This window comes from Scylla paramamosain, chromosome 4 (genome assembly GCF_035594125.1).
Source record: "Scylla paramamosain isolate STU-SP2022 chromosome 4, ASM3559412v1, whole genome shotgun sequence".
NCBI classification, from domain to species: domain Eukaryota; kingdom Metazoa; phylum Arthropoda; class Malacostraca; order Decapoda; family Portunidae; genus Scylla; species Scylla paramamosain.
Window position 1 is genome coordinate 32,150,967 of NC_087154.1, and position 21,922 is coordinate 32,172,888.

At 45.1% G+C, this 21,922-nt stretch overlaps 1 protein-coding gene and 4 non-coding genes across 11 annotated transcripts in view; 3 read left to right on the forward strand and 2 right to left on the reverse strand.

Moving 5' to 3' along the window:
- The window catches only part of LOC135100010 (uncharacterized), a 315,016-nt gene that overhangs the window by 196,194 nt on the left and 96,900 nt on the right, over positions 1–21,922 (forward strand). The window lies entirely within an intron of this gene.
- Trnaa-agc (transfer RNA alanine (anticodon AGC)) lies at positions 14,082–14,154 on the reverse strand. Its single transcript has one exon. It is a non-coding gene; the product is annotated as a tRNA-Ala (tRNA).
- On the reverse strand, positions 14,158–14,229 carry Trnaa-ugc (transfer RNA alanine (anticodon UGC)). The gene has a single exon. It is a non-coding gene; the product is annotated as a tRNA-Ala (tRNA).
- Positions 17,140–17,211, forward strand: Trnaa-ugc (transfer RNA alanine (anticodon UGC)). The gene has a single exon. It is a non-coding gene; the product is annotated as a tRNA-Ala (tRNA).
- On the forward strand, positions 17,215–17,287 carry Trnaa-agc (transfer RNA alanine (anticodon AGC)). Its single transcript has one exon. It is a non-coding gene; the product is annotated as a tRNA-Ala (tRNA).

Genomic DNA, 21,922 nt, shown 5'->3' on the forward strand with positions numbered 1-21,922 from the left:
TGTTGTGTCGCTGTAGAGTACTGCTGAACTTTTGCCGCGATCTAAAACCTAGCAGTCCTTGTGTAGTGGTGCCATATGACGCCTTTCCTGCCGCATCAGAACTGCAGTCGGTCATTCAGTCTAGGTTGTGTGTGGTGTGAGGTTTAGAAAAGGGGAGCCTTATAATGTTACTGATCTGGTAATACATTGCTCAGTATGGTTAGCTACTGAGGGTCCTGAGGCTTGTGGTGCGGCGTACAGGGAGGAGCCGCACCCTGGTCACGGCACTTAATGGTAAAAGCATCGGGCAGATCTTTCCCCACGCAGACAGTCTCGGCACTACACGACGCCCCACCGACAACAACACTCTGAGGCCGCCAACACGTAGCGATCGTATCTCAGCCCGTGGGCGGCGGGTGGGTGTGGGCCGGGGAGGCGGAGGGTGGACTGGGGAGACGCCGGACAATAATTATCGCAATGGATGACTGTCCGGGTCCGCGCCTGAGCTGTCCCGTCTGCTGCGCCGCGGCGGGAGGCGACCTGTAGCGCGCCGCTCCTTGCACACATGGAAACTTCGTGCACCTCATGTCGGCAATCATGGCTCGTTTGTCTCTTGTCGGTGTCCGCGAAGATTTGTATTAGGAAGGAGTTTGGAGGTGCGTGTACTCGTGAGAGTGAAAAGCATACGTAACCCTTTCATTATGGTGCGTGTAGTTTAAGAAATTATCCAGAATTCATTAATTATGCATGCTTCATTGAGTACAGCGTCCCTGCGGTGCTGGCTGGACGGTTGATCGCACGTTCCTGTGTTGTCTTGATTAAACTACTCCCTACTTTTTCTTTATATTATTCTTCCATATACCGTTATGATAACTTGTAAACATTTGAACCCAAATTCATGAACTTTGTTATTATAAACCACATTAATAACAGTTTCACCTATCAAGAGACTCCCTTCCATAAGTATTCTTCCCCTGCTAACGTTCCCTTTATACCTTGCTATTGTTCCATATCCCGTTGTAATAACATGTAAATATTTTATCCCAAACTCATTTTTTTGTATACATCATTACTATATAAGGCAGCATTTGACTTTATTAAGCGCCTTACCTCCCTAACTACTTTTTTTCCGCCTGCTTACGTGGATCTGATGTTGATCACCTTTCTCAGCATCAAAGCCTCGACTGGTATTTTCAGCAGGATGCCCCAGAAAAAGTGGGCGTCGTGGCGTCATAGCTTGGGTTCAGGCTAGGTGAGGGCCAGTGGCAGTGAGGGAGGGAGGGCGTGTTCTTCTCAAAGGAGGGAACGGAAGGGGAGGAGGGGAGAAGGTGTGAGAATAAGGGTGAGATAAGCGGTTGTGGGCAGAAAGGGGAAGGTGAAAAACTGATTGGTGTGTGTGTGTGTGTGTGTGTGTGTGTGTGTGTGTGTGTGTGTGTGTGTGTGTGTGTGTGTGTGTGTGTGTGTGTGTGTGTGTGTGCTGGGGCGCGCGTGACCGTAACCTTTCTATAAGCTCCAGATATCCAAGAAACAATCGGTAATCAACAAAAGCAGGTAGACAGACAGGTAAGCTCCTAACATCCCTTGCGAGGTTAATTAAAAAAAGGCGAGAGAAGGAAGAAATGAATGGACACGTGATCATTAGTTTCTAAAAGTCACTTACAGACTGATTTTAAGCTGGAAAACAAATTGTGGGTTGGACTGTAATCTTTCACTCCTCCGTCGGCGGGGTCATCCATCTTTCCCGCGGTAGGCCTAACCTCGGACAGAACTTGTCATATTGCTCTTCGGGGGCCGGAGGGAAGGGTGAGCGAGGGGTGGAAAGGGAAGATAAAGGATGAATGGAACACTTACTTGTATTGATTTCTTTTTGTGTAAACTTATCACTTGGAAACGTCTCAGTTTTTGGTGTGTGTGTTGATGGGGGGGGGGGAAGGGGAAGGCCTGGTTTATTTACTAGAGTTGTGCTTAGTTTTATGGTATTTGAATAGTGCTCGTTTTATCTGACTTTATACAGCTTTGTGTGTGTGTGTGTGTGTGTGTGTGTGTGTGTGTGTGTGTGTGTGTGTGTGTGTGTGTGTGTGTGTGTGTGTGTGTGTGTGTGTGTGTGTGTGTGTGTGTGTGTGTGTGTGTGTATGCGTGCGTGCGCGTTGATGTGTGTGTGTTCAGTACACATATATCTGTTTGTATGTGTGTGTGTGAATAACTTGTAATGATGCGTTGATTCCCTTCATCAAATGCGGAAGTGAGGTGTGGAATGATCACAAGGCGCGCTGATGACACTTGCTTCCTCAAGGTCCCGGGAGTTCGTGACCGAAATACCGCGGCTCCCTTGATGGGGTGCGCCCCGTCTGTTTAATTATGGCGAGGCGAAGCGACGCACGTCATCCGCCCAGACGCTTAGGGAAGTCCGCCTCACTTGTGTCCTGAAAACATATTATGTTCTTGGGTATGTATGTATGTATGTATGTATGTATGTATGTATGGGGTGAGGAAGTACGTGTATGTGTGTGTGTGTGTGTGTGTGTGTATGTGTATGTGTGTGTGTTCTTGGGTATGTATGTATGTATGTATGGGGTGAGGAAGTGTGTGTGTGTGTGTGTGTGTGTGTGTGTGTGTGTGTGTGTGTGTGTGTGTGTGTGTGTGTGTTCCCACGGTCCACACACTGTCTGTCTGTCTAATCTAAATCATTAAAATTATTGTTGCTGTTGTCGTTGTTGATGTCGTTTTTTTTATTATTATTGTTGTTGTTGTTGTTGTTGTTGTCGTTGTTGATGTTTTTATTATTATTATTATTATTATTATTATTATTGTTGTTGTTATTGTTGTTGTTGTTGTTGTTGTTGCTGTTGTTGTTGTTGTTAGTCAGTTGGCTGTTTTAGCGTGTAATGGAGACTGACCCAGCGCTACAAGAGAGAGAGAGAGAGAGAGAGAGAGAGAGAGAGAGAGAGAGAGAGAGAGAGAGAGAGAGAGAGAGAGAGAGAGAGAGAGAGAGAGAGAGAGAGTTCAGCAACATTTAAAATCCTCGAAAAGTATTAAAAAAAGTAATATTATACGCTAGAAGTGAAGCCTGCACACATTATCAATAAAGTCCTACATACACACACACACACACACACACACACACACACACACAAGTATTTATTATCCACTCGCTAATTTGGCAGAGTGGGCACCCAGGGACTCCTTCTTTACTGCTGTGACCGATGCTGACGCCGGGATGATAAAGTCAGCGTTATGAGTCGTGGAGAAGCGGCCGGAGCGAGGAGGGAGGGGCGACCAATAGGGAACCGAAGGGGAGAGGAGGCTGAGAGTTAGGACTGGATGGGAATAAGGGACTGAAAAAGAGGAGGGAGGGACTGGAGTGCTGTAGGTGATGGAGGAGACGAAAGAGGAAGTTTCAAAGGAGGAAAAGGGACTGGACAGAAATCTGGAAAAGGCTGGAGAAAAGGGTGAGGCTGAAGTGCTGAAGTAATAGTAGGAAGAAGACAGTAGAGAAAAAAAGATGGTTAGGAATCTGGAACGGACATAAGAAGAAGATAAAGAAACTAAGGTGCCGAAACAAAGGCGGGAAGGAGATAGAGAAGACAAAGGGAAAAGGAGAAGGACTTGGAACAGAAGAGGCAGGCAGGACTGACGGAGAGGCAAGAGGCAGGGGGGCGGGAGGGGGAGCAGATGGGCCGAAGAGGGCAGGGAGGGGATTGAGGGACTAAAAGAAGAGCAACTATAGAATCTTCGCCATAGGAGGGTGGAGGGAGGACGGAGGGCGGAGGGCGGGAAGGGAGGAAAGCTGGGAGGGGAAAGAGGAGGAGGCAGGGCACGGCAATCGTTTATGACAGACCGTAAAGCAAGAGAATAGAGGAAGTGAGCTAGTTTTGACATATGAGAAAATATATGACGAAGGGAAGGAGGGAGGAAGAAAGTAAAGAGAGAAGGAAGGAATGAAGGAAGAGAAACGAGGGGGAAAATAAAGTAAAACAGCGAAAAGTACTGTATACACGGCAGGAATGTAAAAGAAAAATATATAATAGAACACGATGGAATAAAATCGATACCCTTAATAGATCAGACCAAAGAATAGAAGAAAAAAATGTGTCCCAGAAGCCAGCTGAGGGAGTGCATTGAGCCGTGTTAAGTACATGTAAATCTGAGCGTGTGTTAGTAATGTGTCCACCGCGGCCACACACCGCCCGCGTGGCCCCCCAAAGCACTGGAGATTTCTCTATTCAAGTGGGAGTGAAATATTAGGCTGGCGGAGTGGGGTAGAGAGAGAAGGGAGTGGCTGGCTGGCTGAACGGATGGCTAGAGTAAGGTTCTCCCTCCCCCGACTCTCTCTCTCTCTCTCTCTCTCTCTCTCTCTCTCTCTCTCTCTCTCTCTCTCTCTCTCTCTCTCTCTCTCTCTCTCTCTCACCTCCGCCATTACCCTAAGTGCGGTATTGACCACACGATGGTTATTGCTCGTTGAGTTTATCACGGTCACCGCCACCAATTGTTAGGGGAAATATTTCACGTTCTTGCCTTGGTGTGAGCGTTTTCTGCTCTCTCTCTCTCTCTCTCTCTCTCTCTCTCTCTCTCTCTCTCTCTCTCTCTCTCTCTCTCTCTCTCTCTCTCTCTCTCTCTCTCTCTCTCTCTCTCTTTTCGTCCAGCATTTCTTCTTATCCCTTATTTATTTTCCCTCTTTCTGTATTTTATATATATATTTTTTTTCCGTCATTCTAGCGTTGTCCACATCAGCATAAGAATCAGCCTTATTATTAATGCTAGGCCACGCGTTTCCTACATGTATCATATGAGACACACACACACACACACACACACACACACACACACACACACACACACACACACACACACACACACACACACACACACACATGGCAGTGGCGGCAGCATGTACACACGCATCCATATTTCTCAGCTGCGGTGTTGAGTGACCGTCTCCCTTGACAATAACTCTCCCGTAGTAGATAGATCAGCGCGCCAGGCAAAGTTATGGCCCTGCTCCTCCCTCTCTTATGATCCGGAACCCAATATCTTCGCCTCGTGTACTGCTGCAATAGCCTTGCGCATTATTTGTATTTTGTTTCACTTTTTTTTCTTCCAGTTAACTAAACTTTCTATTTTTTTGTATTTATGTATGAGTTAATTAAGTATCTTATCTGTTTTTGGTGAGGACAGAGGTTGGTATTAATGATTCTGTGACCAGACAGACAGACAGAGAGAGAGAGAGAGAGAGAGAGAGAGAGAGAGAGAGAGAGAGAGAGAGAGAGAGAGAGAGAGAGAGAGAGAGACCTAGATAACTAACAATGGCGTTCGTTTTTTCCTATCTCCTAAGTACTCGTTTCACTTCTCTTTAGTACCATGACTGAAAGTTACACGATTTCCACAGACCCCGTCGCGTCGTGAGGTATCGAGCTAACCATGACCTGCTTAAGGAGTGATAATGATAACAAATACGTGTATTCATATTTTCCTGAAGACTTTCCTTTCTTATTTATAGGCCAGTGTATAAACAAGTCTTTCCTCCGTACTCAGCGACAAGTATTGCGTCATTGAGTGCATGGAGTCAAGTGATAAAGGCGTGTCAAGATAGGTTTATTCATGCACCCAGTCTTAGTCAACTTGCGTCCTCTCCTTGTGCTAGTTTCCGTCTCGTTCACCAGTCGCTCCTCGTCAGTAAATTCACTTGAGCTGCTCAGATAAAGGACGTAAACGAATCTGGGATTGGAGAATGTGTGTGTGTGTGTGTGTGTGTGTGTGTGTGTGTGTGTGTGTGTGTGTGTGTGTGTCCGTACATGTCTCTGTGTACACGCCTGGATGCTTCTTATAATGTTCCGTGTGTGTGTGTGTGTGTGTGTGTGTCTGTTTGTTTGTGTGTGTTGAGATGCGCATTTACACTTAAACGTTTCATACAAGTAAATAACTGCGTAGGTATAGCGAAAGAATCTCAATTGACATACGTACGTAACTGTTGATGCTGAAAATAACATTGGCGATGCGTTTGTTCTGCGCGTGACTTTGAGTTGACCGTCACAACACCGGAAACTTGGCCGCGGGTTGGGGGCTGTCCATACGTCAGATACGAGCTGACAGTGTGCCGGGGGTGAGAGGAAATGTCTGGGGTTCCTCAACATTATCAACATTTACGTATACTTGAAATATCTAAGTAGTTTCGAAACTTACTTCATTTATTTCATCACAGTTTCTTTTATGGTTAGTGATTTGTATGATTCAGCTCGCTATACGTGCGTAGTTTTAAAAATACACTTTCTTTTCTATGTAATTCTGTCGTTGCGTTTATACTTAGGTCGTGTTTTTATTCCTGCAAACGAGTGTACGTCAAGCAATCGGCTGCAACAATCTTACCAACACATTCCTGTCTGCATGTTAGGAATGAAGATGCTGATATATTTGTTTTGGTGTCCGTCTGCCTGTGTTTCTTTACTTACTTGTTGACTTGCTTAGTTTGGGTTTGCCGAGGGCTGGGGGCGAGGAAGGGCAATGCACGCGCAGAGGAGTGGCGAGTTGATGGTGGTGGCGGTGGTGGTGGTGGCAGTAATGGTGTGTCTGAATGCTGGGAGTTAGGTGGGCTTGACTAACACACATACACACACACACACACAAAGATAAATCGATCACTAGATAAAAGGACGGATAGTTTATTGACCACAGCTTCAATTACATACAATACATTTCAATAAAAAAAAGTTACAACACATGCAGACAAAGGAAGTTGACGAGAAAAATTCATAATTCAAACAGCCATAATCTCCACACACACACACACACACACACACACACACACACACACACACACACACACACACACACACACACACACACACACACACACACACACACACACACACACACACACACACACACACACACACACACACACACACACACACACCGGTTATGAGGCTGTCTGTGACCTGCCACTTGCGTCCGAGGAGAGGAGGAGTCATTGCTCTCCTGCCACTCTTCTCTTCACACTCTCGCCTAACCGACAGCCAGGTGTCTTATTCTTACGGGGCACCTTGGATTATATTTTTTTACCATCATCAAGACTCGCGCCACCTGCACAAAGTGGTTTTAATGAGTCTGAATTAGCGTGTTCTTAATCTCTGGCTGTGGTGGGGCGGGGGTGATTAGTGGTCAGCCCCCGGCACTGGTCCCCGCAGCGATCCTGTTGGGTACTATGTGTTAATAAGCCAGGATGAAGCTAAGGAGCGTTGCGTCAGTGATCATTCAACACCGGCAAGCAAGAATATCTGTGGGAATATTGATTATAATGTTTTTTTTTCTTTTTTAAATACAACATCGGGGATTTTTCATTATAGTTGTATCTCAATTTACGTTTGTAATTATTTAAGATTAGCAAGTAAGAACCTCTAGGTCTAGGAGAATATTGATTTTTTTTGCAAGCGTTTGTAAACTGAATTGCGAAATATAGGAATTTACCAGTATAGCTGTATCTTACTCGTAAGTTACTGAACTTTGCATATCTTTCAGAATGATGTACAAAAGTTTTCTTATAAGATATTTAATACATATAACATCAAAAGACAGCATGATGAACTACAACAGATACATTTGTAGTCACTGAAGAATGCATTTCCTTATAAAAAAAAATATTGGGAGTGCTATTCGTAAGTAAAGACATAAGACTTAACTGATTAGACTTATTTAATTTTTTTCCTTAACAACTATAAATGTAAATTCCCGAGTAGTAACCAGCTTGAAGGAATGTACAATGAGCAGCCCACTTCCAACGTAACACCGATAACTAATTAACAATATCTCCAGCAAGAACTGATCGATCCCAACCGCCTGATGTGCTACAGTGCATTGCCGCGTAGATTACATTAACACTCACACATTCCCCACATTATTATTAAGGGCACTGATTCGCTCGTGCTATTTATTTACTTTCCTATTTGAAGATAACACCATTAAGGTTCATTAGCCCGTCTGTTTCCCTCCCTCCCTGACACACACACACACACACACACACACACACACACACACACACACACACACACACACACACACACACACACACACACACACACACACACACACACACACACACACACACACACACACACACACACACACACACACACACACACACACACACACACACACACACACACACACACAGTAATCTTAACGGGGAATCCTGGAAAGAAAGAGGAGAGGAGATGAGAGAAGAGGAGAGGAGTGGAGAGAGAGAGAGAGAGAGAGAGAGAGAGAGAGAGAGAGAGAGAGAGAGAGAGAGAGAGAGAGAGAGAGAGAGAGAGAGAGAGAGAGAGAGAGAGAGAGAGACTGGATCCACCTCACCCACGCCCAGGCACGCTCACACGCCCTCTCCACGCCCCCTTCTTTCCTCTTCCACACCTCCAGCATCCTGCCCTCCCCTCTCCCACACCTCACTCCCAAGCCTCTCCCACGCTTAATACTCTGCACTGACGCTCACTCCTGTCCTTTATCACCTCTTGCTCCTCCACCTCTCACTCCCAACTTCCACGAGATTTCCACTTCCTGCACACTAATCCTCCACGCTCACTCACTCTCTCACTCTCTCATTCACTCACTTCCCTCGTCTCTTGCCACATGTCCTCAACGCCTCTTCGCTACCTCTTTCCCTTCCACCTGTCTCTGCCCACACGCCTCCTCCTCCTCCTCCTCCTCCCACGCCGCCACTTCCCAGAACCGCCGCGTCGTCATGGACTTGCCAGAGAGCGAAGGAGGCCAAAGGGTGCTCCAGACGGCAGTGATTTATCTCCTGCAGCGACGTGAGGCTCTTCCTTTAATTCCTGCCAGTGGGAAAAATCGTAAGGGCTGCATGTTTTTATTAATGACGATTTTTGTAACACGTGTCATGGATATTGAGTAAGGGAGGGTGTAAGTGTGTGTGTGTGTGTGTGTGTGTTCTAAGGCTAGTTATTGTGGTTTTCTCTTTTTATCTATGATCTGTATGTTCTATTACTTTTTTTTATCTCTTTCTGGGGCTCAGATATGTGTGTGTGTGTGTGTGTGTGTGTGTGTGTGTGTGTGTGTGTGTGTGTGTGTGTGTGTGTGTTTTAGGCATTGTAGATATTGTGGTATTTCCTCTTTATGTACGATGTCTGTTTTCTTACTTGCTACGAATCATGATTATTTTTCTCTCTTTTATGGCGTTGAGGTATTCATGCTCTTCCTTCCTCGCTGGTGGCGCTGCGTGAGTTGCGTGTAAGATGAAGTAATAACGATGCTGGTGAAAGACATCATCGTGAAGTGTGGTAGTAAAGGCTGTTACTCTTATGACATTTATTACTTCCTGTATAACTCATTGTTGGTAGAATTAGTGGAACAGTTAAACGTAAGATGTATTATATTGCCTCAAACATTTCAACAGAGTCCTTTTCTAGATATGCTAATAGGTGCATGCAAAGAAAGCCGTATATTTCATCACTGTCAAAGCTCGATTCCTCGTATTAGTTATGTTCCACGTCGTTCGTGCAGCTTTTTCCTTTCTCCTTCAGCCAGTCTCACTTGATGGGTCACTCTGATGCACACAAAAAAAAAAAAAGGAAAAAAAACTGCTATTGCTGCATCATTACTAGTTAGCAAATATGATAAATTAATGATAGGCCGGGAGAACACACGTCAATCACCTGCTTATTGGAAATTATGATGCGTTTAACTAATAAAACAAGAGATTTCTATTATTCGAGGAGCACACAGTTTTATTTGCAGCTTTATTACCATTCTTCTTATTAGTTATGTGTTGTTAATTACCGTGATTATGGAGGTAATGGCTGAAGGGTGAGGCCACACGCAGCCCTCCCCTCGCCACTCACCACTCACTACCATTATTCAGCGTGACGTAAAGGCTGCTAGGAAACCTTCGATCCTCAACACCTTCTCGCTTTCCCCCTCCTCCCTCTTGACTCCCTCGTGTAGTGTTTGTTTTTAAGTCTCGTATTTACTTTATTCTCACGTTTCTCACTCTCATTGCATTCCATTTAAGTGGGCGGATTTTGGTTCTTGTTGAGGTGTTTTCTTGGGGGAAGGTTCTGTTTAAGTATCCCGTGAATATTGGTGTGTTGAATGTATTATGTTCCTTTTTCCATTGACGTCATTGCTTTTCTTTAATTTATCACCTTTTTTTTTGTGTGTGTATTTAACGTCTTCCTTATTCTTTCCCTCCTCTTCGTCCTCCTTGCTCCTTTTATATATTGGTTTCCATAATCTTCAGCGACTATATTCTTCTACTTTCATCCTTCTTCCTTCATGCAGTTCATTTTATTACCACCTTTCCCCGTAGCATTCAGCGTCTTCCTCCTCCTGCTCTTCATTTTCCTCCCTCTCCCCGCCTCCCTCCCTGCTAACCTCCTCGTCCTACTCCTTTCATGCAGTGTGTATATACCAACCATCGCTCAGCAGCAGTCGACGTGCAGTGTGAGCGAGCCCCGTCCCTTCTTGCCTCAGTGGTCGGGGCGGCGCGGTGGTCTGTACAGTGTAATTTATGTTCAACGCAGCCGTGAACTTTGCCCTGGACCAGCACTGAGGGTTCGGGGACCGCCAAGTGGGGCTGTCAGTCACGGCGGCGTGCTCCTCGACAAAAGGTTCTGTGTACATGTGTGCGTTGGCTCGCTGGGGGACTCTGTGTGTGTGTGTGTGTGTGTGTGTGTGTGTGTGTGTGTGTGTGTGTGTGTGTGTGTGTGTGTGTCCTTGCCCCCGTACGTAGACATAATGATTAGACGGAGCTGTGCAAGTTGTGTACACATTGGCCGCTGAGTGCATGCATATACGCGCCAGGCTCCTTTGCTGCTGCGCCTGTATATGCATGTGTGTGTGTGTGTGTGTGTGTGTGTGTGTGTGTGTGTGTGTGTGTGTGTGTAAGTGTGTGTGTGTGTATGACGCGTTTGAGTGCACTCCTCACACCAGGACGCGAACGCTACATGCATGACGCGTGATGCAACAGAAGCACAAACACCTTTACGTCAGTCTTAATACCAAGCCAAATTAAGGCCACTTTAATCCTCTCCAAAATAATGACCCACTTAACGAACCTGAAGTGTCTTCATTGTATCTTTAGGAAGTGGAAGAGGGAGAGTGTTAAGTCAGCCGCGTATTGTATCCTCCGAGGTGGTGGTGGTGGTGGTGGTGGTGGTTTAATGGCCGAGTGTGGGAGAGTTATCGCAGGGAAAGGGACTGGAAGAGGAGGGAGAGGAGAGAGGGGCCTTAGTGGGGGAGGGCTGCACGGCGGGATGTGGTTTGGGCGTCTAATTGTTCCGGCGGCGTCCTGCGGAAGGAGTGTGGGTCTCCTTCGCCGGTTTTTGCTGAAATTGTTACACGTCCTGCCCTCGGAGCCACCCACTCTCGCCTCCCTTGTTCGGTTCTGCGGAGATAGTGGTTCTTCCTTCCTCCTCTTCCTCCTCTTCTATTATTAGTTCTTGACTCCTCCTCGCCTATTATTTCTTTTTCTTGTCTTTTCCACGATTTTCTTTCTCCACGTGTCGTCTTCCTCACTTCCTTCTCTTGGATGCAGTATTCTCCTATTTCCTCCTCCTCGTCTTCTTCCCTGTCCATTTTTTATTTATTTATTTTCTTAATCTCCACTCGTCTTCCTTACTTCCTTCTTCTGTCTTCATTCTCCTTCCCCTTTTGCTTCCTCTCATCGTCCTCGTCCTCGCACATGACTTGTTTACGTTCCTCCTCTTCCTCCTCCTCCTCCCCCTCCTCTTCCTCCTTCACAACACATGAGTTGCTTACAGTAATTTATGAATGTGTATTTCTTTCCTCTCTCCTTCCCTTTCCTTTCATTGATTTACTGCGAGAAGCAACATTACGTTCATTGGAGTCGCCGCCTTACACACCCCAGCACTGTAAAGTGTTTCAAGGCCTGAAGGATAAATCACTTCTTGTGCCACCTGCCGATGTGATTTGATTTATATTGCGTCAGTGAGGTGGTTGTGTGCGCCTCGTGTTTATTTTCCTTGATGTCTCTTCTTGTTGTGGAGTGTTCGCGCAGTGACCGAGACAAACGTGCAAAGGTTAAGGAGGAGCAGGAGGAGGAGGAGGAGGAAAAGAAGGCGGCTGGCGTTCTAGTTGATGGATGGTATTACATTTTCCTTCCTCTGCTGCTTACGTGCGTGGTGGTTTTACACACACTAGTGCACACACACACACACACACACACACACACACACACACACACACACACACACACACACACACACACACACACACACACACACACACCACACACACACACACACAACACTGCAACAGGCATATTTACTTCCACACCCGCCTGTCCGTCTGTTCGTCCGTTTGTCTGTGTGCCTGGCCTACGAGTGTCTGTCCCTCCGCCTGCTGCTCCTCCTTAATCCCTCGCCTTCCTCACCCGGTCTGAGGCTAATGTTTTTGTGCCCCTGAACCTCTGTGTACAACACCGCGCCGCGCCATTCAGACACACGCGAGCGATGCCGAACACAATTACTCGGGTCCTGCTGCCCAGCCCTCCTCCCCCTGGGCACAATGAGGCCTCCCCACCCATCGCCAATGCCCCCATGGACCCACGATTCCCTATTATCCATTATAAAGGATTGCTTCCCCCTTAGTGCGTCCCTTTAACCCCTCCCCCCTCCTCCCTTCCTCCATCTTACCCTTAGCCGCCACCAATACTCCTTTCCCAGTCTCCTTCTTCATCTTTCCCTTTCCCTCTCTTTTTCTTTTCTTTCTCTGTATTCCTCCTCCTCCTCCTCCTCCTCCTCCTCCTCCTCCTCCTCCTCCTCCTCCTCCTTTGCGTGTTTCATTGCCTGCCAGACTAGTCGTGTTTCACTCTTCGTTTTCTTTTTCTCTGGGTGTTTACAGTTTTATTTCGGTCTTTTGCCGCGTTTTCTGCCGCGCGGTATTGGTTGAGGATTTTCTCGAGACTTTTATTTCGTTTGAAGGGATAACGTCAGATTTTTCCCATTCTTTTTTTTTTTTTTTTTTTTTTCGTCGTGAGTTACTGGGTCTATTTATTTATTTACTTTTTTTGTTATCGTGTTTTAAGTGAGTGTGAAGTGTGTGTGTGTGTGTGTGTGTGTGTGTGTGTGTGTGTGTGTGTCACGTACTCGTCTTAAGAGATAATTCTTTCACACTCAGTGGTCTTGCCATCTCAAATGTCTCACTTAACTCTCTCTTCTTCCTTCATAAATCAGTCCCCACCCAATCTCTCTCTCTCTCTCTCTCTCTCTCTCTCTCTCTCTCTCTCTCTCTCTCTCTCTCTCTCTCTCTCTCTCTCTCTCTCTCTCTCTCTCTCTCCAGTACCCGTTCAATCATCTCCTTCAATCAAATCAGTGATCAGCCTCTCCACGCCGAGGAATGGGAACCCTGCCAGCCAGACACCCATCCCTTCCTTTCTCTTCCCTTCCATCCACTCCCTTCCCTTCTCTTCCCTGCCATTCTGTCCTTTCTCCTCATCCCTCCTCGTCCCTCACAACCCTAACCTCCTCCTCCTCCTCCCCCTGTCCTTTTGCTCGGGTTGTTTGTGGAAGAACCTGATGTGTGTTTGTGGGACAAGGATGTATTGGGGACGTGCTGTGTTTGTGGGCGTTTTTGTGCTGTGTTATGCGTGCCACCGTTGTTTATGGGAGCCGCGGAGCCCCTGAGGGAAATTTTGCTGGTTTATGGTCCGCTGAAGTCCCCTGTTTTAGTGTTTTAATGAGGCTCCGTGTATGTGTGTGTGTGTGTGTGTGTTCGTTTCCTCCACAAGGTGTAGTATTGAAGTTATATAAGCTGGGTATGGCGGGCACGTGGGTATTTAGTATACACACACACACACACACACACACACGGTAAGTAGAGCTCTCGTGCAGCTCAGGAACGGCTCGAGATCGAATCCCCACTCGGGCATTTTATTTTTATTTTATTTTTCACCAAATTCAAGGTATGCGAAACTACTGTGTATGTTTGTAGCATGTTGAAGAGTCACAAATGTATTGCTGTGTACTGGGTGGCGAAAATCTAGCCAGTGTTACGTAATAAAACTCTACGGTGCCACAACTCACCACGTGTCCCGCGCAGCTTGACTAAACAATTTGCAATGGATCAAAAGGTGATCCTGGAGATGCGGGGTATCGATCCCCGTACCTCTCACATGCTAAGCGAGCGCTCTACCATTTGAGCTACATCCCCTGGTGGAGGTGCCGGGGATCGAACCCGGGGCCTTTCACATGCAAAGCGAACGCTCTACCACTGAGCTACACCCCCTTGAAGACTACGTCGTTTTGTTACTATTAAATCCATCATATTTATATCATGGTTGTATTTGTGTTAGTGGGTAAAGACATGTTATGATACTTGATGTTTATTCATTATATCTTCAGGCTTTCTTCCACTGGAGCACTTCTTATTTCTATTCAGTTCTTCGCGCAAAACTACATCACAAATTGTACTCAGGTAAAAAGTTAGTGGTGTTTACAGCCACTTGTAAAATCTTAACTAACAGGGAAAGAAAAGATTTATGCTCTTTATTTTTGTGGTTGTCTGTTTGTATCACCTTGCTTGGCTTGATGCCCATCTCTCTCTCTCTCTCTCTCTCTCTCTCTCTCTCTCTCTCTCTCTCTCTCTCTCTCTCTCTCTCTCTCTCTCTCCTTTATCGACAGAGTGAAAACTTGAGTGGGTAAGGAGTGTGATGCAAACCTCCCCTCACTTCTCTTCATTCATGGTCACTCTTCTCCCTCCTCTCCCTCCTCTCCCTCTTCCCTCCTCCCCGTCCCCTCCCCAGCGCCCCTCCCTCGTCATTCTCCTTGTCGCTTGCCTCACTCCCCTCCTTCCTGTTCGTCTGGTTTCCATCCTGGTCATCACCTTCCCATCACCCTCTTCCTTCGCCTCCTCCCCCTCCCCCTTCTTCCCCTTCTCCTTCCTTCTTCATTCCCACTGCTGGTTCTCCCGTCTCTCTCTCTCTCTCTCTCTCTCTCTCTCTCTCTCTCTCTCTCTCTCTCTCTCTCTCTCTCTCTCTCTCTCTCTCTCTCTCTCTCTCTCTCTCTCTCTCTCTCTCTCTCTCTCTCTCTCATAAGGAACAGCCATGCACTCTCGCAGTCACGCCCTATATCTTCAGGAGGCTGCGAAGTGCAATGTGTTATTAGTTTGCATTGTTCGGTTGGGTGTCTGCAAACAGCGTGGATCCAATATGTTATGAATTTTTTCAATGTTTAATAACTATGCTAATGAAATGAGGCCGTTGGAATGATTTTTAGCGTTCGACCTTGGCCCTGATGATGCGGAGAGAGAGAGAGAGAGAGAGAGAGAGAGAGAGAGAGAGAGAGAGAGAGAGAGAGAGAGAGAGAGAGAGAGAGAGAATTTTGTTTTTATCTACCAATCTATCTTTGACTTTATTTGTTAGCGAGTTTGAGTGTGTCCGCCTAAGTGTTTATGTCTTGACTCTTCCCACTTGTCTATCTCTCTGTCAGCTTTTGTCTATCCTGGTATTCCTGTTTCCACATGTCTTTTCGTCTGTTTTGATCTCTCTTGTCTCAATCCGTCTGTCTGTCTGCTTTTATCTTTTTTGGTGTACCTTTCTTTCCATCCTTTGGTTTATCCCAATATCATCATGTCTATATAAGTATTTCTGTAAATCACCGAATTAAAAGCAACATTAGACAGAGAAACCTTACCTGTGTATATACTCTTCCTATTGTCACTTTGAACGCTGGCTTAAAAACTCACACAAAGCATCATAATATTTTTTTTTTTTCCCTTCAGACTAACAACACAACCATCCCCCTTTTTCGTCCTCACATTTAGAGTAGAAAATTACAGTCGTTATTTTTCTCGCAGACTAAGTGGCTTCATATTGCTATTCTTCCCAGCATTACCAGCTTTATCATGCCTGGTGTACGAGGCTCTGGATCTCGCTCTTACCTGTTTGAGTCAAGGTTGTAATTGAGGTTCCCCACACGTGTCCGGCGCCTGGGAATTGTTAAAGGGGGATTTATCTTTTTCTTGATTTGTTTCTTTCCCTTCTTCACTTTCTCGCTTTTCTCTTATTCCTTGTTCTTATTGTTGTTGTTGTTGTTGTTGTTGTTGTTGTTGTTTTGTTGTTGTTGTTGTTGCTGTTCTTAGTAGTAGTAGTAGTAGTAGTAATAGTAGTAGTAGTAGTAGTAGTAGTAGTAGCAGCAGCAGCGGAAGTAGTCATGTTCGTGGATGTCGTGCCTCATTTTGAAAATGTATACTTAATCTCCCTTTTTTGCTCGTTCTCTTTAATCTCAAAGCTTGATAAGTATGCACGAGGAGATTGGGGTCAGTGGCAGTGAAGGCGGCGCGGCGTCATCCTCGCGTGAGTGTGGGAGGGGCGGGGAAGTTATGTGTTAATCCTGCCAGGGGTGTTGCCTGCTCATGGTGCTGGCCAGGGAGCCGCTCACGTCACTCGTAAGTAATCGTGGTGATGTTATGTTTAAGCTTCGTAAACATATAATTTTGTATATTTTTATGCAAATAGGAGCATGTAAGAACTAGAAAATTCTTACAAAAAAACGTATGTCATTACTCTTACAAGTTTATAAGTAAATAAAGACATTAGCTTCTCTTGCTATAATGTGAACGAAATATGGAATGACGAAGCTAGTAAAAAGGAAATGTTCTGGTAATACTTAGGTGGAGGAAATTGTTCGAATGAGAAGATATTATGTATTTTTATTTATTTATTTTTTTTACTTGGCTATGTTTTATATTGTACACAGAGAGGACAGCAGCCATCAGTCCATGCAGGCTTGATTCATGATTCATTGCCTGCAGGTAAGGAGAGAGAGAGAGAGAGAGAGAGAGAGAGAGAGAGAGAGAGAGAGAGAGAGAGAGAGAGAGAGAGAGAGAGAGAGAGAGAACCACAGTAAAAATGAAATAATAAATGAATAAATAAAGAAATAATAAATCTTTTTTTCACGCTTGTTAAAAAAAAAAAGATACAGGTGTGTGTAAACACCACTATCTTGTACGTGGGTGCAGCACATAATAGTGTTGAACAAAGTCTTGAAAAGGAATAGAAATTGCTCCCTGAAGCAAGTTTAAGGGAACAGTTTATCGACATCTGCACTATAGTATATCATTATGCACCAAAAACACAAATATAACCATAAAGAAAGTATGATGGATTTAAGCAAGACGAAACGCGTTAAGAATCAAGGGGGTGTAGCTCAGTGGTAGAGCGTTCGCTTTGCATGTGAAAGGCCCCGGGTTCGATCCCCGGCACCTCCACCAGGGGATGTAGCTCAAATGGTAGAGCGCTCGCTTAGCATGTGAGAGGTACGGGGATCGATACCCCGCATCTCCAAATTTTACCTTTTGATTCATGAAAGTGATGATAGTAATTTATACAGTCAAGCTGCACGGGACACTTGTGGTGAGTTTTGCCACCGTAGAGTTTAAATGCGTAACAGTATGTCTCAGGATTCAGGTCTCATTCAGAACACACCATCGAATGTGGGACTGATAAGACACAAAATATCAGCCGCCATATCAACCTCAGAATCCTTAAATGAAAAGGTAAAAAAAAAAAAAAATGAGAGAGAGAGAGAGAGAGAGAGATACGTATTGTGTTTTCATATACTTCATAGAAAATACATTTTTCTTCACATGCTATAAGCCAACTGTGGAAAGGAGAAACAGTGTGACATAATAATAATACTCGTAACTGAAAACATCTCGTTAACCAAAACAAACTCACAAATCGTGTTTTCCTAGAGTTGGGATTCCCAGCCACCGAGTCCTCACTGCTTTGTCTCTGCGGCATATAATCTCATTATTGCGCCCTAAACGAACCTGTCCATTACCTCACCTCTCTTTTAGCCCTCTGGACATGTGAAGCAATAAGGTGACACATATTCCCATATTAAGGGATCGACTTTTTGTACAGAGTGAGGAGAGAAAACTACATCGTACTGTAATTTATTATTTTTTTTGTTTACTATTTATTACTTTTTGAAAGGTAAACCACTAACCAAAGAAGCAGGGGAAGAATCTATATATACGTAGCTCCTTACATATAAGGAGTCCTGGGTCCTGGTCTCCGGTGGGCGTCTAGCAAACATAAAGGCTTATAATGTTAATTCCTGCGTGGTAAATTTCCCTTATAAACATTCCACTCATAGGAATGCCCCTTCGCTAACCCTTAGAAAAAAAAAAAAAATCCCCGTATGATAAATTACCTTACATTCATTTACGGGAACCTGTCATAAGGAGAATTCTATTTCGCGAAAGTCCCTTGAGTGATATTAACTTCCATGAAATTTTACATCGAAGCCCCGCAGGGAGAGCAGCTTGGGCCTCGGCAGTTTGCACATCCCGCTACGCTCGTGATGTGAGGTGGTGGTGGTGGTGGTGGTGGTGCCCCCGAACACGAGGCGCCGGACCCATTGTTATTCCTTACTAGTGAGTATGGTAATGGCATGGCTAGTTTAGGGAGGCGCGTGGCTCAGGTGCAAGACGATGGGCTGTTTTTTACACGTCAAGTGATTTACGGTTATCGCTCTGTCGTCCATTACTCGAATATTGTGTATGCGTGGCTGTCCGGGCGCTTCATCGCTAGTGAGGTAGGATGGCCTGCCATGTAGACGGCTGGACAGACGGACAGAAAGGCGGATAAGGTAGAATGAGAGATACAGACATATACGTACAGGTAGATAAGGACAGATAGATAGGCACACACACACACACACACACACACACACACACACACACACACACACACACACACACACACACACACACACACACACACACACACACACACACACACAGGTAAATGGCCAGATCGAGACAGGAAGACATACTGGTAGACAGACAAACAGACAGATACTCTCTCACACAGGTAGAATAATAGACAAATAGATAGATTCTCATAAAAATAGAATAATAGACAGATAAGAAGGTAAATAGACAGATGCACGGGAATACACACACACTGATAGACAGGCGTGCACACTGACTGACATGAAAACAGACTGACGGAAAAGAAAAAAAAAAGACAAGCTGATACACACACACACACACACACACACACACACACACACACACACACACACACACACACACACACACACACACACACACACACACACACACACACACACACACACACACACACACACACACACACACACACACACACACACACACACACACACACACGTCACTGCATACCTCCCTCTCACCGTCACACAAAGGCTACTATATCTGCGAGAACCGGTCAATGGCTAAGTAAGACGTATTGAAGTGAACGGTCCGCAGCATAACTTGTTCCTCTCATTCCGTGTGCTCATTGTGTTATCGACTAGTTGCTGCCCTGGAAAATATGTGGTGCCAGTAAGAATTGTGAGGGAGAAGTAAGAAAGGAAAAGAAAGAGAAAAAAAAAACAATAATAAAATAATGAGTTATGGAATAGACAAGTAATGAAAGTTATTGAAAAATAAAAAAATTATAATGAATAAACAACAGAGATTAATAGTAAATAATGAAAAAAAATAGTACAATAATAATCATCTTAAAACTAATAAATGCACGTATCACATTCTGTCACAAATATAATCACATCATGTAACGAGAAAGTCACTGTGTTCGTCTGTCATTGGTGCCTAGAGTGTGGTGTTATGAACCGCATACATCACCTTTGCAAGACCATTATGTGAGGCTCCCGTGGCTTGGCGGCGCTGCGAGTATCTTAAAAGCGATTTTCACAAGTAGAGAAGTTAGAACAAGTAGAGTGCGTGTGATGCTCAAGTTGCTCTATGAATGCCGAGGTGCGGTGGACGTGTAGATAGGTAGGTACGTAGGTAAATGGGTAGGTATTCCAAGCTCTGCCTCACTTCCTAGACTGCCTCCCCGCATCTGCCTCCCCTTTACCCCCGCCGTTTATGCTGCTGCTACATATACTTAGTTGCTGCTGATGACCGTGCTGGGAGTATAAGTGATATGGGTTTAGCGTGTTGGAGTGTAGGTGATGCGGGCTTAACATATAGAAGTGTGTGAGGGTGTTGGTTTAGCAAATAAGTGTAGAAAGATTGTGTGTTTAACAAGTATGTATATGTGAAGGAGGAATTTAACAAATATAAGTGAAGAAGGATAAGAGTACACACACACACACACACACACACACACACACACACACACACACACACACACACAAAACGCTTATAAGAAAGAGCGGCTTTGTTCGTACTACAAATTAGATAAATTGCTCCAGCCGGGGAGGAGGAGCTGCCAAATGCCACCAAACTCTTCAGTGGGGGCGAGAAATATTGTCCCGCCAACTGTTTTTGTTGATCCTTGAAACTTGTGGCAACTGTCTGCCAAACTTTCGCCATAACTGTAATTTTCGCTGGCCGCTCCGCCCGCTATACCCCGGCCTGGAGGCTGAGTGGCGCGCCGAGTGTGTGTGTGTGTGTGTGTGTGTGTGTGTGTGTGTGTGTGTGTGTGTGTGTGTGTGTGTGTGTGTGTGTGTGTGTGTGATGTTTGTACACTCAAATCGAATAAGTATTTTGTTCATAATTAAACTCCTCAGAGTGTTGAGTGTCTCGACGCTCGGGACAATACTGACTGTACAGTGTGCACGTCTCCGAGGAGGAACTGTGTACGCACCTCGGTTTTATCAGTTGGAAGTTAAACTGTGAGAGTTGCGGCGTGATTATAATGTATGTTTGTGCCGCTTCATGTTTGGTGAGTTGCTCTTCTCAAGGCTGCATGGATAAGTTTTGGGTTAAAAACATACTTTCGAATAACTTCTTGATAGTGTCTAGACAACATTTGCTAGCAGCACCAGCACAAACACAGGAGTCGCTCCTCATATGCTTTGTAAGGCTCATGTGCTTTGTAAGGAATAAACTTTGAATGCCAGGTGGTAATGTGACGCAGCACGACCGTGAGTCACTTCTCACCACGTGCAGTAAACAACGTGTCACACGCGTCTAACTCACCAAGGCTGGTAATCGCACTTTTTTTGTTTATGTAATTATTTTTTTCCTTCATTAAAGGGAGACCTGTTTTAATAGGAACCATTTTTTCCACTATAAAATCTAAGTACAATACTTATAATTTTCCTTAAGATAGGACTATTTTTTTTCTTAACGCCTCGTTTTAAAGTGAAATTTTTTTTTTTATGTAGTGATGCTGCTTACATCAAAACTTCCCACCTTTCACAAATCACCAAAGTAATATCTTCAGGTCACACAACATACATTTCATAACTTGTGGCTTCATGTACTTTATTCCATTGACAGAAAATGCTACTAGATTTATATTTAGTTGTACAGGAGGTGACGCGTCGTGTTCAGCTTGTCGTCTTCCTTTAGTGATGACCTGCTTGTCGGTGTTTACAGTAAGAACGTCGCCTCCACATCTTTCAGGACCTTACGTAACTCACGCATACACGGCGCGACAACTTGGGAATTCCGAGTCTTTTCAGTGGGACATCAAGTAGCCTTAATTTTCCGTTGCCCGCTGTACCTTGCGTCCACAATTTGTAACATTCATCACCGGTTCTTTGAGTCTCCGCAGCGCCATTGAGCGGCCTTCACACGCCCTCATATTGCCCTCCTCGCTGCATCCACCATTACACCTCCTTTCATCTCCCCCGCCGCACACACCTCACTTACCTCGCCACCTGACCTTCATAGCGCCACCCTTCACCCTTCTCCTTGCCATTCACTTCGCATCTTGTCATTTACTTCACCTCTTCTCACTCACCTCACACTTTTTTTACTATTTTTTGTTACTTGTCATTATTCTGGTCACTTCATTCACCTCCTCACACACACACACACACACACACACACACACACACACACACACACACACACACACACACACACACACACACACACACACACACACACACACACACACACACACACACACACACACACACACACACACACCTCTCACCGCATCGTTACATTTCTTATTCATTGCATG